General features: G+C 43.7%; 1 protein-coding gene across 1 annotated transcript in view; it reads left to right on the top strand.

Annotated features, from left to right (window-relative positions):
• The first annotated feature begins 9,507 nt into the window (after positions 1-9,507).
• The window catches only part of ATF3 (activating transcription factor 3), a 76,785-nt gene continuing 71,295 nt past the window's right edge, over positions 9,508-14,997 (top strand). Inside the window, exon 1 of the mRNA XM_075595677.1 lies at positions 9,508-9,670. The gene's annotated coding sequence lies outside the window, so the exon portion shown is untranslated. The remainder of the gene's footprint in view (positions 9,671-14,997) is intronic.

The following is a 14,997-nucleotide window of genomic DNA, read 5'->3' as shown; positions in this document are numbered from 1 at the left end:
TCTCATCCTCCACCAGTCTAAGTTCTTTCAAAACTAAAGCTGTCTCACATATTAATATTGTCTGTATCCGTTACATACGTCCATAATATATAATGTCTCCAACTGTCCATGAAATGTCTGTAAATATAATGTGTAACGATGTATTGTCATCATAACTCTATGCCCAGGACATACTTGAAAACAAGAGGTAACTCTCAATGTATTACTTCCTGGTCAAACATTTTATAAATAAAAATAATTTGTCCTATTGGATGTAGCACTGGGGGCTTCTTGTCTTTTACTATATACAGGAGGTCACAATCCCAGTAACACTCCCTTTGACACAAATATATATGGTGTGGTGGGTTTGGGTTCTGATCTTGCAGCCCACAAGAGTACTGCAGTTGGGAGGGCTGCTTTAAAAACAGGCGAAACGCTCTCATTTCTTTGCCATCAAAAATAGCTATGCTGGGACAGCACAAAAGGGCGCTCCTTGTATTATCTCAAAATCATGAAAACATTTACATACCAAATGGGGGGAAAACCAGTTTGAATAGAAAGTAAAGCAAAACAAAAGCTACGTACACTTGATTGAGGAGAATAGAAGAATTGTGAGAACTTTCCAAACGGAAGCTGCAAATTGTGAGTGCTGTTCACTGTTGCTAAAAAGTACATAGAATTACAGCAAGTCACATTTGCTAAACCAGGGGTGCTCAACTCCAGCCCCAACCCCCCCCCCCATCCCTAACAGGTCAGGTTTTCAGGATATCCCAGCTTCAGCACAGGTGGCTCAGTCTAAGACTGATTGAGCCAACTGTGCGGAAGCAGGGACTGATTGAGCCACCTGCGCTGAAGCATAGATATCTTGAAAACCTGACCTGGTGGGGAGGCTTGAGGCCTGGAGTTGAGAACCCCTGTGCCAAGCTGTCCACGGGGCCTCTCTTTTACAGAGCGATTCTCTTTTCTACAGAGGAGGAGAGATCAACATAAGGAAAATAACAGATTGTTTGGACAGATTCAAGCATTTTCTGCGTGCATCAAATCATTTCCTACACGTGATGCACATGGTTAGCCAGAAAAGTTCCCGTCACACTTCAGGCTATGTGGATTTTCCCGATACAAATGCAATCGGCCAATTTGCACAGGGACGCAGCGCTCGATAACTTCATTATCTTTACAGCACTCCTCCTATTTACACTTCCTATACCACATGGTACCAAAGACCTTAACTTGGATGTCCCAAGACGTTGCCACTACTTTATTGGGCCTGGAACTCGTCATGCCCAAGGAGTCCTCGTTTTTCTGGGTAGATCGTGTCCTTCGTTCCTATGGAGCGCAGGACGCGTTCTGCAGTGAAGGGATATGGAAGCCTCATCTTCTGTCTCCGGGTTAACGTCCACTGCGGTCATGTGACCGCTCTCAAGGGCAGTCATGTGACCGCACTTTGCCGGAGGGGATATGGCACTCTGTTGACGCCGCCCCTCTGGCACTTAAGGGATGTACGTATGTATGTATATCTTTAATTATATAGCGCCATTCATGTACATAGCGCTTCACAGCAGTAATACCTGTGCCATAATCATATAAATAACAAATAATACAAATAACACACAATGGGAAGAAGCGCTTCAGACATAAAAGTAACATTTACAAAAAGGGGTCCCTGCCCCGAAGAGCTTACAATCTAATTGGTTAGATCTTTACATTGATGCAGAGACGCAAGATGAAACGATACAGCGTGCGTTAATTGATACGTCACCACCGGTGTTTGCACATACTCTTATCTATGGGGTCCCAATCGGGACGTTTTCACTCAAAATTTCCCAGTGAAGTCATAAGGAATTTTGCCCGAAAACAGCCTGATTGACCACTACAGCACATATAGATTCAGCCCCTATGACCCTTATGCAATATGCTATGAAGTCCCTTCCTTGCCTGTGTTAGAGAAGATTTGGGACCCGTTCATTTGAATTGAACTGAACTCTTTAGCATTTGGAAGCTGTTTCCCAGCATAGTGAAAAGTGTTTGTATAAACTAATCCCGTGATTTTCAACCGGGGTTCTGCGGGCACCCCTCAGGGATTCCTCGGCCACCATCTCAGGGGTTCCTCGGCCACCACCTCAGGGGTTCCGCGGCCGCCAGGGCAGGGGGCGTTGTTCCAGGCCCAGCGGCGTGGCGGCACCACACGCAGCAGTGACCCAGCGGCTCCGGAGCACGGCAGCAGCTGCCTGGTCACTGCAATCTTTCCTCTCCCTCCTGTCTGCGCCAGAAGTCGCGTTCACTTCCGGCTGACAGGAGGAGGGAGCTGGCGACTGGCGCATGTTCAGAGAGGTAAGGGGGAGATGTGCGTGTGTCTCAGGCTCAAAGAGAGCTAGGGAAGTGTGTGTGCGTGGAGTGGGGGGAGAAGAGAGTAAGGGAGCAAGGGGGAGAGAGTGTAAGGGGAGAAGAGAAAGGGGGAGAGTGTAAGGGGGAAAAGAGAGGGGGAAGAGGGGTAGAGAGCGCATGGGAGAGTGTAATGGTGGGGAGAGAGCGTAACAGACAACAGAGGGGGGATGAAAGAGATGGACAAACGGGGGAAGAGAGGAATGGGGACAACGACAGATGGATGGGGGGGGGGGGGGGGAGAGATAGAGAGTTGGGGTTCCCCAGAATTGAACAATTTGTTCTAGGGTTCCTTAACAAAAAAAAAAGTTGAAACCCACTGAACTAATCAATTATGAACTGCAGAGTGGCCATATGAACACAGCAATAAATGTCTGCATTATAATACAACATCTCAATAATGTCCACACCTCCAGCCATCGCAAGCTTAAAACGGCAATCCAAGCGGTCTTTCTTTTTACACAGGATTGAAGCTCCGGAGATACAGACCTCTGTAGGAGCAAAATATGTCGTTGACTGCAATACCTTAAGAGTTAAAAACCAGCAATTGTCAGTCAAGTGCTGCAGGAGCAAAGAGTGCACCAATCCTCTCGAACAAGTCTTACAAACATACAGTAAGTGGAGTTCCCAGCACTCTACAGAACATTTCTAAGAAAACAGACCAGTTGCAAAAAAAGGAATTCTTTACTGGAATATAGTAATCAAAATGCACAGAAATACAATGTCACAAAACACAGATATTCTGACAGTAATAATGAGATACAAAAATAGAGAAAATAAGGATCTAATGGTCAGAATAGCTGTGTTTTGTGACATTGTACTTCTGTGCATTTTGATTTCTGTTTTCCAGTAAAGAATTATTTTTTTTTGCAACTGGTCCGTTCCTTAGAAATGTTCTATAAAGTGCTGGGAACTTCACTTATGTTTGTAACACGTCCTGTAGGGGGCGCCGGTACCCGCTCCGCTAGCAGAGTTCACGTAATGGCGGCATTTCGAAGCTCCCGCATTCTGCAGGCCAATAGGAATCTGTGATGTCATCCAGTGCGGCTTCCTATTGGCCAACGTGACGCGGGAGCTTTAAACTTTGTAAAAATATCAGCACCCCCTTTGGGAGGTATCCCGGGAGGAAAGGGGGTCCCGGGACCGGAAATTAATGGAATTCAGCTCTGGAGACTCCCTGCTTTAAACCCATGTAAAAAATGTAAATATTTATTTTATTTTTTCTTAAACAGCCCGCTTGGATTGCTCCTTTAAATTCCTTTCTACCAAACCTCTAGACAACACTGCGGGCATACCCCGCATTAACGTACGCAATGGGATCGGAGCATGTATGTAAAGCGAAAATGTACTTAAAGTGAAGCGCTACCTTTTTCCACTTATCGATGCATGTTCTGTACTGCAATCGTCATATACGTGCATAACTGATGTAAATAAGGCATGTGTAACAGGCTCTATAGTCTCCCCGCTTGCGCACAGCTTCGGTACAGGTAGGGAGCTGGTATTGCTGTTCAGGACGTACTGACAGGCGCATGCGTGAGCTGCCATTTGCCTATTGGGCGATATGTAATTACTCGCGAGTGTACTTAAAGTGAGTGTCCTTAATCCGGGGTATGCCTGTATCTATTTATTTCGTTTTCAAAATATTCATGATATCAACTAGTAGTAGATGTGATCTCTCAGCATTTAACATGTACTATAAATGGATGAGAGAACATGCCATGTTTTTCAAGTTCATGCCCTGGGATCAGACAAATAGCCTGCGATACCTAAAATAATTGTAATTTTCAGTCATTTTGTATGTATTCTATGACAAGAAAGTGAAAACAGGGACGTATTTTGGTCTTGAACTGGTAACTCCTATGTTTTTATGATGTTGTAAGTAGCTCCTACTATTTTGTAATATTTGCACATTAATATTTCCCAGCGGGGGGGGGGGGGGGATGGGGATAGGGAACCCCATACATAAAGTATTGACATAAGTTAAAAAAAAAAAAATTGTGTAACCACGTTTTGGTTTCTAGGTGGAACCAATCATTCTTCTGTACAAGAATATTAGGTAAATGAGTAACATATGCTGACAGGGTTCATACCCCTTATCTCAAATTCCTACACCATTATAGGACAGGTTAAGCTTGTATTTATTTATCTTTCTAAATATGCAGTAACCTGTAGTGTCACTTGGAAATCATGGCAGGTATTTATTTATAAAATATTTTACCAGGAAGTAATACATTGAGAGTTACCTCTCGTTTTCAAGTATGTCCTGGGCACAGAGTTAAGACAAATAATACATGGTTACAAATAGTTACATAATGAGCAGGGTAGTTCAATGGGTTAAATCTTGGTGACCATTTCCTTCAATGCTTTTTACGGCTTCAACCACCTAGTTGGTTTTTTTTTTTTAATATATATAGTGTGTGTGTGTGTGTGTGTGTGTGTGTTTTTTTTTTTTTTTTAATATATATATAGTGTGTGTGTGTGTGTGTGTGTGTGTGTGTGTGTGTGTGTGTGTGTATATATATATATATATTATATTCATATTCTAATATATAAAATAGTAAAAGGTCTGAAGATCAAAAAAAAAAAGTATTTGACCTGCTTGGATTACTAAAATTACTGATTCTATAAAAGAATATCACTGATGACATCATAAAAGTTGCTCTCGTGCGGTATAGTAGCGGGTTTCAGAATTTGCAGCACTTCATTCTGCGGCAGAATCACAGCAGAAGTCCGCCAGGCAGTTAACAGGTTAAATGAATTGAATGATATTTCCGTCATCGCTTCCCCGCCGCTTCTCCCCCGAGCCGGAAATCCTGCAGCTCTCGGATTCTTCTTTTCTTTCTTCCCGTAAATACCAGCCCTGTGACCGAGATCCATTTATTCCACCGGGATCACCGATGACGCGAAACCTCGGCAACCAGCACGATCAACAACAACACGCAGCAGCTCCCCGGTTACCTGGCAATGACATCACCCCCGAACCGCCATCTATAATTAAGCAGCTACGGGGCAGAGAGAGAATGGGGCCGGTCACCTGCTGAGTCACCGCCCGAGACCCGCGGCCGCCCCTCCTTTCTCTTGGAACCCTGCAGCAGATAGAACGTTGCAGTTGGAACACTGCGAAACCCCAACATTCAATCCCCCCCGAACACCTGTAGCCGAACCCCTCAATACGCATTGTGACGTCACAGCGCGTTGAGGCTGCTCTCGTCCCCCCCCCTCACACCGCGCATGCGTATTCCACGCCCCTCTGCTTCCTTGTTTTCTGTGCCGCTGTCAAGGGCGCGTGACGTGTCTGTTTCCCGGAAGGTGACGTGTCCCACGCCTGGGGCTGTCACCAGCGCCGTGTGCATGCGGGCGAGGAATATTCTCTGGGGTTCTGCAGCTCTTAAAGTGGCAAAGCACCCGGCATCGCTGTATTGCTTATTTACATGTGAAAACTGAGATCAATGGCAGATATAGAACAAGAGCTGACATGTTGCAATGGTCCAGTCCCCCTGTGACTGCAGGCTGCATTTCTTTGCACAGGGCAATATGTTATAGAAGAGAAATTCCTTCCTGATGATAAGAAACATACAGATCAATGTTTCAACGTTTTATTTTGCCCATATTTTATTGCAATGATGCAAAGAAATTATAAAAGGTTCTACTGAAATATTGTGTGTGTGGGGGACAGTGGACAGGAGGGGGGGGACAGTGGACGGGGGGGGTGGACAATGGACAGGAGGGGGGGTGGACAGTGGGGGGAGGGTGGACAATGGACAGGAGGGGGGGACAGTGGACAGGAGGGGGGGTGGACAGTGGACAAGAGGGGGGGACAGTGGACAGGAGGGGGGTGGACAGTGGACAGGAGCGGGGGACACAGTGTCACACACTGTCACACACAATCAGTCCCGTGCGGCACCCAACGGCGCCTTTCTCGGGCGCAGGCCCCGCCCCCCCGCAGTTCCGTGTGGCGCCTTTCTCGGGCGCAGGCCCCGCCCCCCGCAGTTCCGTGCGGCGCCGCACCCTACGGGTGAGGGGTGTGGTGTGGTACGGGTGAGTGGTATGGGTGAGGGGGGGTGGGCTGCCCTGCCCCCGGCCGTCCGTTCCGCCGCTTGGTCCCGGCCGGTTGCGGCGGGAGGCACCGGGGTGAGGGAGGGGAGGCGGGAGGTGGTGTGTGTGGTGCTGTGTGGAGGGGTGGCTGGAGGCGCAGGGGTGTGAGGCGGCGGTTTGGGCGGGAGGTGGTGTGTGTGTGGCAGTTGGGTGACGTCATAGAGCCACCAATTTGATTGGCCAGAGGCTGGATCAATCAGATTCACCACATGTCGTTTCAACCCCACAACTTTCGAATTTATATATTAAGATAGCAAATAAAAAGATCACTTGTGAGCAAAATCACATGTCTGAGTGGTTTTGCTGGCTCTGCATGTGATTCCCATGCTGTGCTTAAAGCATTAGCTTATAAGGGTTCCATGTAAAAATGGATTTCAGGTAAAAGGTGACACGGTGTGCTCCCTTGCATGTAATTTCCCAGAATCCCTTGCTGCAGTGGGAGCACTATGCTAGGTCAGGGGTGTGCAAACTTTTCCCCGTGCGCACCCCTGCCTGCTCCTTGGCGTCTCCCCCCCCCCCCCACCCCCCTGCTCGAGCACGGTGTCAAATGACGCGTGGGGTCATGTGATGTCCCGTTGCCATGGTAACGGGACGTCACGTGTCCCGCGGCATCATTTGACGCCAGGTTACCAGGAAGACGCGTCGCTGGAAGGGAAGGTAAGTGTATTATAGAGGCCTCGCACGGTCCCCCGGCATTTAATTTAAATGCCTGGGTGGAGAGCGCGGGACCTCTATAACTGCCGCACCCCAGAAAATCTTGCGGCCCACTTGGGGGTCGTGCCCCCCAATTTCCGCACTGCTGTGCTAGGTGATAATGGTGAAAGGCAGGGTTGCAGATCTAAGACATGTGAATGTGCTTAAAAGTTATCTTTTTATTTGATATATATATATCTATCTCTACCATAATATTCATTCTTTTTTTAATAAACATGATTAATGGATAGGGGTTTGTGAAGTCACAATACATTCTTAAAGGGTCTCTCAATTATTGGAAGGTTAAATAAAACCACTGTCCTGGAGGCTGGATGAGGATCAGTACATTTTTGACACCACATTCCTATGAAGCAGCATTTGGTAATGAGTAAAAAAGCAGAAGTCACTTTTTCGTGAGTGCAATAATTGTTCAGTACACTGGGGAAATTATCCGTACTAATTGTAGCTTATAAAAAGTGTTTTTTACTTTTTACCCCTTGATTAAATCCTTCACTGTAGTGCTTAACAGAGACAAAAACCTTCAAGTAAAATATGGGAGTTTTGCACCCCAAAAAATAACATTAAAATGGAAAACTACCGACTTAAAAATAAAGACGCAGTTAAGTATATTAAGGCCGCTGCCATACTTAGCACGATGTCGCAATTTTGACGTCACAAGAGCGACGTTGCAGAGCACATGCTACTGCGCGCGTGACTGCTGGCTGTAATCTGTTTTCTGATTGGACGGCCGCGTCACGTGACGCGGCAGTCGCAACCCGTAAACAAATTTTGAAAACGCTCCAACTGTCTCCCACTTTGCATTAGCAAGCGGGGAGACAGTCGCATTTGGTATAGGCAATTTTCACTGCCTATACCAAATTGTTTTTGCGCCGCACGGTGTCGCTACGGGCGACACCACGGGGGGGTTTCTTTATAATCGCAGCCTAAGAGGTACAGATGTGCAAAACTTCTGAATGTTCTTACACATTTTGAAAGCAATTTGTCAACGGTACTGTACGTGTTGATTTGCGAACGTGGCCAATATTCACCATTATATTGTCAAATATTTTCCAACTGTTCTTGTGAAATACGAACGTTGGCATCAGTATGCTCTTTAGGGATCAAATCTGAAGCAACAGTTCGGGAAAATTTTGGGGTCGAAAAACCCATTGACATTTCGGTCTTTAAACTCCCGAACGTCCCCTTCTGAATATATAGAATTTACCCCTAAGTAATATATTCACAGTTGGTGACTTCCGGCGAAGGTTCATAGCTTTGCACATTTTGTCGCCTGCTACAAACATTAAAAAATCGCCAGATTCATGAACTATTGCGAAGGTTTTCTCCCATTTCTAGGGAGAAGTGAAGCAACAAGTTTAACCCAAGTGAATTCAAGTTATGGGATTGCTAACTGTGCGTTACCCTGCTTCTCACCATATAACCTCAGTGATTATTTAAATGAGACTAAACTGACAGGTCTGAGGTAACCCTTTTTCTGCTACAACACTGCACTGCTGGCACCCCAGTACAGAAACAGTTAATATGTCTCAAAGTGAACAGGCACCACTCTATTTCACATCGCCTTGAATAGGGGGGGTTAGTTTGAAGTGCAGATCATTTTGGGAACAATGAAGAAACTCCTTAATTGTAGGATTTTAAGGGCTTGTGGTAAGAGGCTACAGAAACTGAGAACAATGTGGCTTTTTAGATGAGGTCTATATCATTATTACTCATCCCACAAGCACAACAAAGGACTTTTTTTTTTCTCTTCTCACGTTTGTACAACGCTGGAAAGTACAACACAGCTTTCTCCCGCTATTGTAAGACCAGAAGAGTCAATAATTGCTCCTTTGGGTTATGACTCATGGTGGCTCACGCCTATTATTTAAAAAGTATGATCCCAGTTAACTTGATGTACTTACTCGCAAAGTAAGCTTAATTTCTCGCTCCCTCCAGCAACGACTACTGTAGGTGTTGCTGCCCAGCGAATGAGAGGAGGTCATTCTCACTTGAACTGTAGGGTAGCTGAGATTTTCCATTACACACAACTCCTGTGAAATTATGTCTCCTTCAGTGGAACCCCCACCCCACCCCCCAAAAAAACAAAAAGGTCAAGGCATATGGAAGGAATGAGATCTAATAAAATACTAATTACCAGCACAGCTGCACAGCTCTAATCCACACACATTGCAGTACAGTATGTCTAAACTTAGAGGGTAAGGGTTCTCTCTAAATCACTCTTTATTATGAGGTAGCTGCTTCATTTGTTGATGATGATGTGTTGGACCTTTACTCAAATGTTCATGTAGTCATGTTTTGTGTTACATCACAGTCCCTTTTAGATTTGGTGACAGCAGAGTTAGTTTGATAGCAAAAAGTTGTGTAATGCTCTAAGTAGCACAGTTTTTATAAGTAGCCTGAGAGGGCATGCAGAAGGCAGATGTGGATTCATGTGTGTGGAGATGATACTGCACTGGGGAGGATGGACATTAGGAGGAGAGAAATATAACTATCAGCTAATGTAAGTTCTTATCTATGTTTGTGATTTGAATTTACTTGAATTTAATGTTGTGAATTTATTGTATTTAAAATATGCCGTCATGGAAGTTGTATGGTGTATATGTGTGTATATATGTGTGTGTGTATATATATATATATATTTTATATATATATATTATATATGTATGCATATATATATGTATATGTATGTATGTATGTATGTATATATATATATATATATATATATATATATATATATATATATATATATATATACATACATACATACATACATACATACATACATATATATATAGTGGAAAAAAGTCAGCTAAAAATCAGTGCGACTCACAGAAAATCAGAGTAGACATGTTAAATAAATATATATATATATATATATATATATATATATATATATATATATATATATATATAAACACCAAACATTTTTTAACATCCATACCCCTTTGGTGCTAAGAGGTAACAACAAGAACATACACAGCGAAACATAGGAGTTCATTGAAAGCACTCAGCTCAGAAAAAGTGTAACAAAAATATTCAACATAATTATCCAAAATGTATTCCATAAAATGAGCAACAATAACAAATAGCAACTAAAGAGTTAAAAACACCAGGACAGACTCCATGAAAAGTCAATAGTATATCCCGCATGTAATAACTCCGGTAGAATATAAAGTGCATAATATATGAGGTATAACAACGTACAAAACTGAGTACGGAGCGCTTTTTCCTTTTACGCATTTTTACACTTATGTGTCCTTGGATAATTATTCTTACTGTTTTAAAAATAGCTAACCATTGTTGCCCATTGTCAGGATTATTTAATGCGCCCAGTCTTTGTTACTGGTCTTGACCGATAATAAGGCAAGGTTTTTTTCCCCAATAAAGTTAAGTTGAAAAGTACATACTCGCCTTATAATCGTGCCCCGCCCACTTTGCCAGCCAATGTCGGATGTAAGAGGTAGGAGGGTAAAATGGAGGAAGCCCTGAATCAGCCATGTTGCTTGTGGCAGGAAACGCACACACACACATACACACATACACACTGGTGACAACTCTTGGCATGCGCGAACGGCCTGCGCCGACCATGCGTGCGCGAATGGCCAGAGCCGATACAGCGCTTGCGCGACCAGCTCTTGCTGACAGTGCCTTCACGGGCCATTAGCGCATGCACCAACGGCAAGCAAAAAAAACCGGGACGTTTTGTGACTTTGTAAAAAGTCGGGCCACAATGCCGGAAAAACCGGGATGATCCCGGAAAAACCGGGACATCTGGTCACCCTAACACACACACACACACAAACTAAACTTGGGTCGCTTTATATTCAGGGTGAATACAATATTTTTTATATTTGAAGTTTTTTTTTTTTTTTTTAAAAGGTGCCTTCTCTCTCTGCACTTACTATACGAGAACAACTCTGAGAGCATTGTCACAAGGCCTATAATGCGAACAATTTAACCAAGAATAGTTGTTGATGTTTAAATAATAGTTTTGGCATATTGGTAACTGAGCCATGTTGCTGAAAAACAAATATTCCAGAAATGCAGTGTGATCTTGTTCTTTATTATGATTCCAATATTCCAATTGTGCAACTTATCCACTCCTGTTTGTAAAAAGTGCAATTTCATATACCGAGGAGAATATGTAGTATAGGTTTATTTGTTTGTAGCCTCACAGGACTGTTATAATATTTGTCCCAACGTCTCTATTTAATTGCCAAACATGAAATAGAGATCAATGCAGAAATTACACACTTTTAATACATATTTATAATAAACAATGTTTATTAACCATTGCTGCCACATGTTCCTTGGATGCATCTTTGGGTCTCTGGCAGCGATGGGGTTAAGTGAAAGCTATGAAACGGTTGGGTTAAAACGATACCTTCATTGCTCACCGATATTTTTAGGTGCCTGCTTTCAGGACCTCTAAAGTCCCTTCCACACCGGCATTTTTAATACTTGCCCCTGTAATGTGGGAATGGCTTGTAAAACGTACAGTATATCTGTTGAGCTAATGTTGATATAAATGGGGATACAACTGTATGCTGTTCTAGAACTGAATCAAATGCGTCCAAAGTGGCTAATAGTACCATATTTGGCCGAAAACTGTCATTGACTTAAATAGAATTGATGGGCATGGGACAACAAATCTGATTCATTTTTGACATGGTTATTCCAGTGTGATTCCAACCCAACAACAAAAAGACACAGCACACTCAAAATATATTTTAAAAAATGACAAATGAGGTCATGTCAGGTCCTCATTCCCTTGGGTGTGATGTCACTATGATGCTGGGTTCTGTATATTGATTCTTTCTTTTTGAGCTATGTATTGCTTTAACCGAAATGTCATTTTTTTCTGTATAGTTGCAATATAGTTATTTTTCAATATATTTTTATGTTTTGCAGTATATTTTTATAGGTGGTTGAGGGTCTCCCCACCTTGGGTACTAGCAACTCTGTTATTTCATATTTTATATATGGGTCTGATAAAGTGGGTGTTCTTTACTCTACATATATTTCATATTGAAATGTGATTTCCATGCCCTCTACTGGGCGCCGTTAAGTGAGAGGGGGGAAAGCATAATTTCAATGTTACAGACATAGCTAGCCATATAATGTTTTATGTATTATAATGTAACAAGCATTCTTTGTTTCTATAGCAACCATTTACAAAGTCACATCCCCTTCCTCTTCTGAAACAGGCTCTGGCACACACCTTTTTGAGCCCTGCCCTCTCTCTAGCAGTGCACCAACTGTATCTAGTGACTGCCTGGTCACATGATCTTGCCCACATAACTTTGCATCTTTGGTCCTCTTCTGCTGCACTGACACCTGAGCCGAATCTTTGCCGATCGATCACAAGCGAACAGATCGATCGGCAGTTAGCTAATTACTTATTGTGTGGATTGAATTTATGCACATATTAAAAGGAATCTTCCTTTTATTTTTTATTTTTAAAATGGCAGCTTAGACTGCTGCTTTAAAAAGGAAGTCACAACCTTACGTGGGAGATTTAAATGACCATTTTGTTTCCCCTGCAGGGGACAGAGACTCACTACCCTAAGGGATAAGTATCTTGCGATGCTGAGAATTCCCTGGGTCAGCTCCAAAGACTCGCCACTTCCCATCCTGGTAAATAAAGGGGTGGGTAAAAAAACTTGAGTGGGGGAACGAGTGCTACTTTGACATGTTAAAAAGCATACAAATAATGCTAGTGTTTGCCCAACACAATACACTAATAACATTCCCGTAATTATTTGACCAAAGTGTGATCTGCACCTCTGCATCGGCAGCTTCATTAACGGATGCAAATATTTAAAAGTAAAGTGCTTTATTATGTAGGTTAAGAAATGCTGACCAGAAGCAATAAGGAAGAGCAATTTACAGTATACAAGTACAGTTACCAAATGGACCAGTTTACGTGGGGCAGTCCTGGTTTGCACAAGTCTGTAGCGCAGCACAAATAGGTCAAGAATAAATGGAGACTGCAGACCTCTGAAAATGGCTAGTATTTTGGCGGTATGTATCTAGTGTTGCAAACTGGAACAATGCTCCAAAGTAGGGTATCACATGCATGTCACTGTGCATCAATGTGCATCGCTCCACTTGCAAAACTCAACAGTTTGGGACGTACCAGGAATTAGTGAGCGCAATAGAATGAGATGCATCAAAATGTGAACCTAGAACTCATGCAGTTTTCCTTTATCCTTGGGTCATATACATCCACTGGTTCTGGGGAGATACTGTATATGCCAAATGTTAGGCGCAGCATTAAACATGTTGCATATCTATGCATCGGTGGGAAAGTGACACAGATAAATTGTCCCGTGGGCCATGTTGATGTATATCCTTCTATATTTTAAATTGCCCTATAGATAAAAAAAATTTAGACCAGCCACCTACTATATCTTCAATATCTTGGGAGAGGTTTTTTTCTGCTTGTAAAGACAGGCGCTGGACAGCACACTGGCACCCAGAAGCCATTTAAAGTGTGACAACATATTATTCATATGTTTATATATTACATGCTTTCATATAAAAATACTCAGAGACGTTCAACTTTTCCAAATCAGCACCTCATCATACTGTAATTTAAGCAGTGGCAGATTAAGACCTTCTGGGGCCCCTATACACCAAGACACTGGGGACCCCCCTCCTGCAGCGTTTCGGCGTCATGTCACACACACCGTACCTTGGGTGAGGTCCGCGCACTCCGCAGCTCCCTCCTCTGGTCGGGCGGAAGTTGGCGCTGACAGGATGAGAGAGAGTATGGCAGACAGTGACCGCCGGGCAGCTGCATGGGGAGCTGGGGGCGCCACAGCACCGACTCACCGCCACCTACGAGGGGCACCTAACTTTGGGGGGCCCCTTGGCACGTGCTTCGTGAGTCTGGTAGGTAATCTGGCACGGAGTATAAGATTGTAGTCTGGGCTACTTTGTACTGCCAAGGAGATGGCCAGAAACGGGCAGAAAACTTCAGTTGCTTCAATTTACCACAAGGGTTGTAAATCAAAAGTATTTTATCCAGTGCTCGGCAGAAAAACAAGCAAAAGGGGCAACTTTCTCCTTTCATCAGAACCAAAATGGTATTTCTTTTTGCACTTTCACGTCAATAAAAATTAGAAATGTCATTTAAATGTCAAACCATAACAATTTGTAAAAGAGATATCATATTTCTTCAGTGAAGTAGTAGGGGATGCATGGAACCGCACTCCAGCGGAGGTAGTCAGGGCAAACATAGCAACATGGCAAATGCCGGCTACTTACAAGAATAAAATAAAACTGTCTTGCGCTTCGGTAGTTGGTCTCAGCACCCGTGGGTGTCAATAGAGTCACTAAGGGATAGAGAGTGAGGGTCCGAATGGTGACCTCTGCTGTGACCAGAGTTGGAAGGGAAAACCCTTACCTATACAAATTCTCCGGTCTGGGTCCTGCTCTCCTCTGCTCCTTGAAATCCCGCGCGCAGCCTTCTGTAGAGATGAATGGCAAGAGAGGAGATCCGGCGCCACTGCGCATGACAAAGATCCAAGCTACTTCCGGATAGTTTCACAAAACTTTATTGGCACATGACACACAAGGCTACACGAAGCGCTGTTCCATAGCTGTGAAACGCGTTGAGAGGGAAGATCGTGGTGTAGCCTTGTGTGTCATGTGCCAATAAAGTTTTGTGAAACTACCCGGAAGTAGCTTGGATCTTTGTCATGCGCAGTGGCGCCGGATCTTCTCTCTTGCTACTTACAAGAATAGGTTGACTATGTTTATTTGGAGTGATTGCAAAAAATAGTGATACTCCCAGGAGAAGACGAAACCGCAGCAGGACTG

This window comes from Ascaphus truei, chromosome 4, assembly GCF_040206685.1.
Source record: "Ascaphus truei isolate aAscTru1 chromosome 4, aAscTru1.hap1, whole genome shotgun sequence".
Lineage (NCBI taxonomy): Eukaryota > Metazoa > Chordata > Amphibia > Anura > Ascaphidae > Ascaphus > Ascaphus truei.
This window is presented reverse-complemented; position numbering and strand designations above follow the sequence as displayed.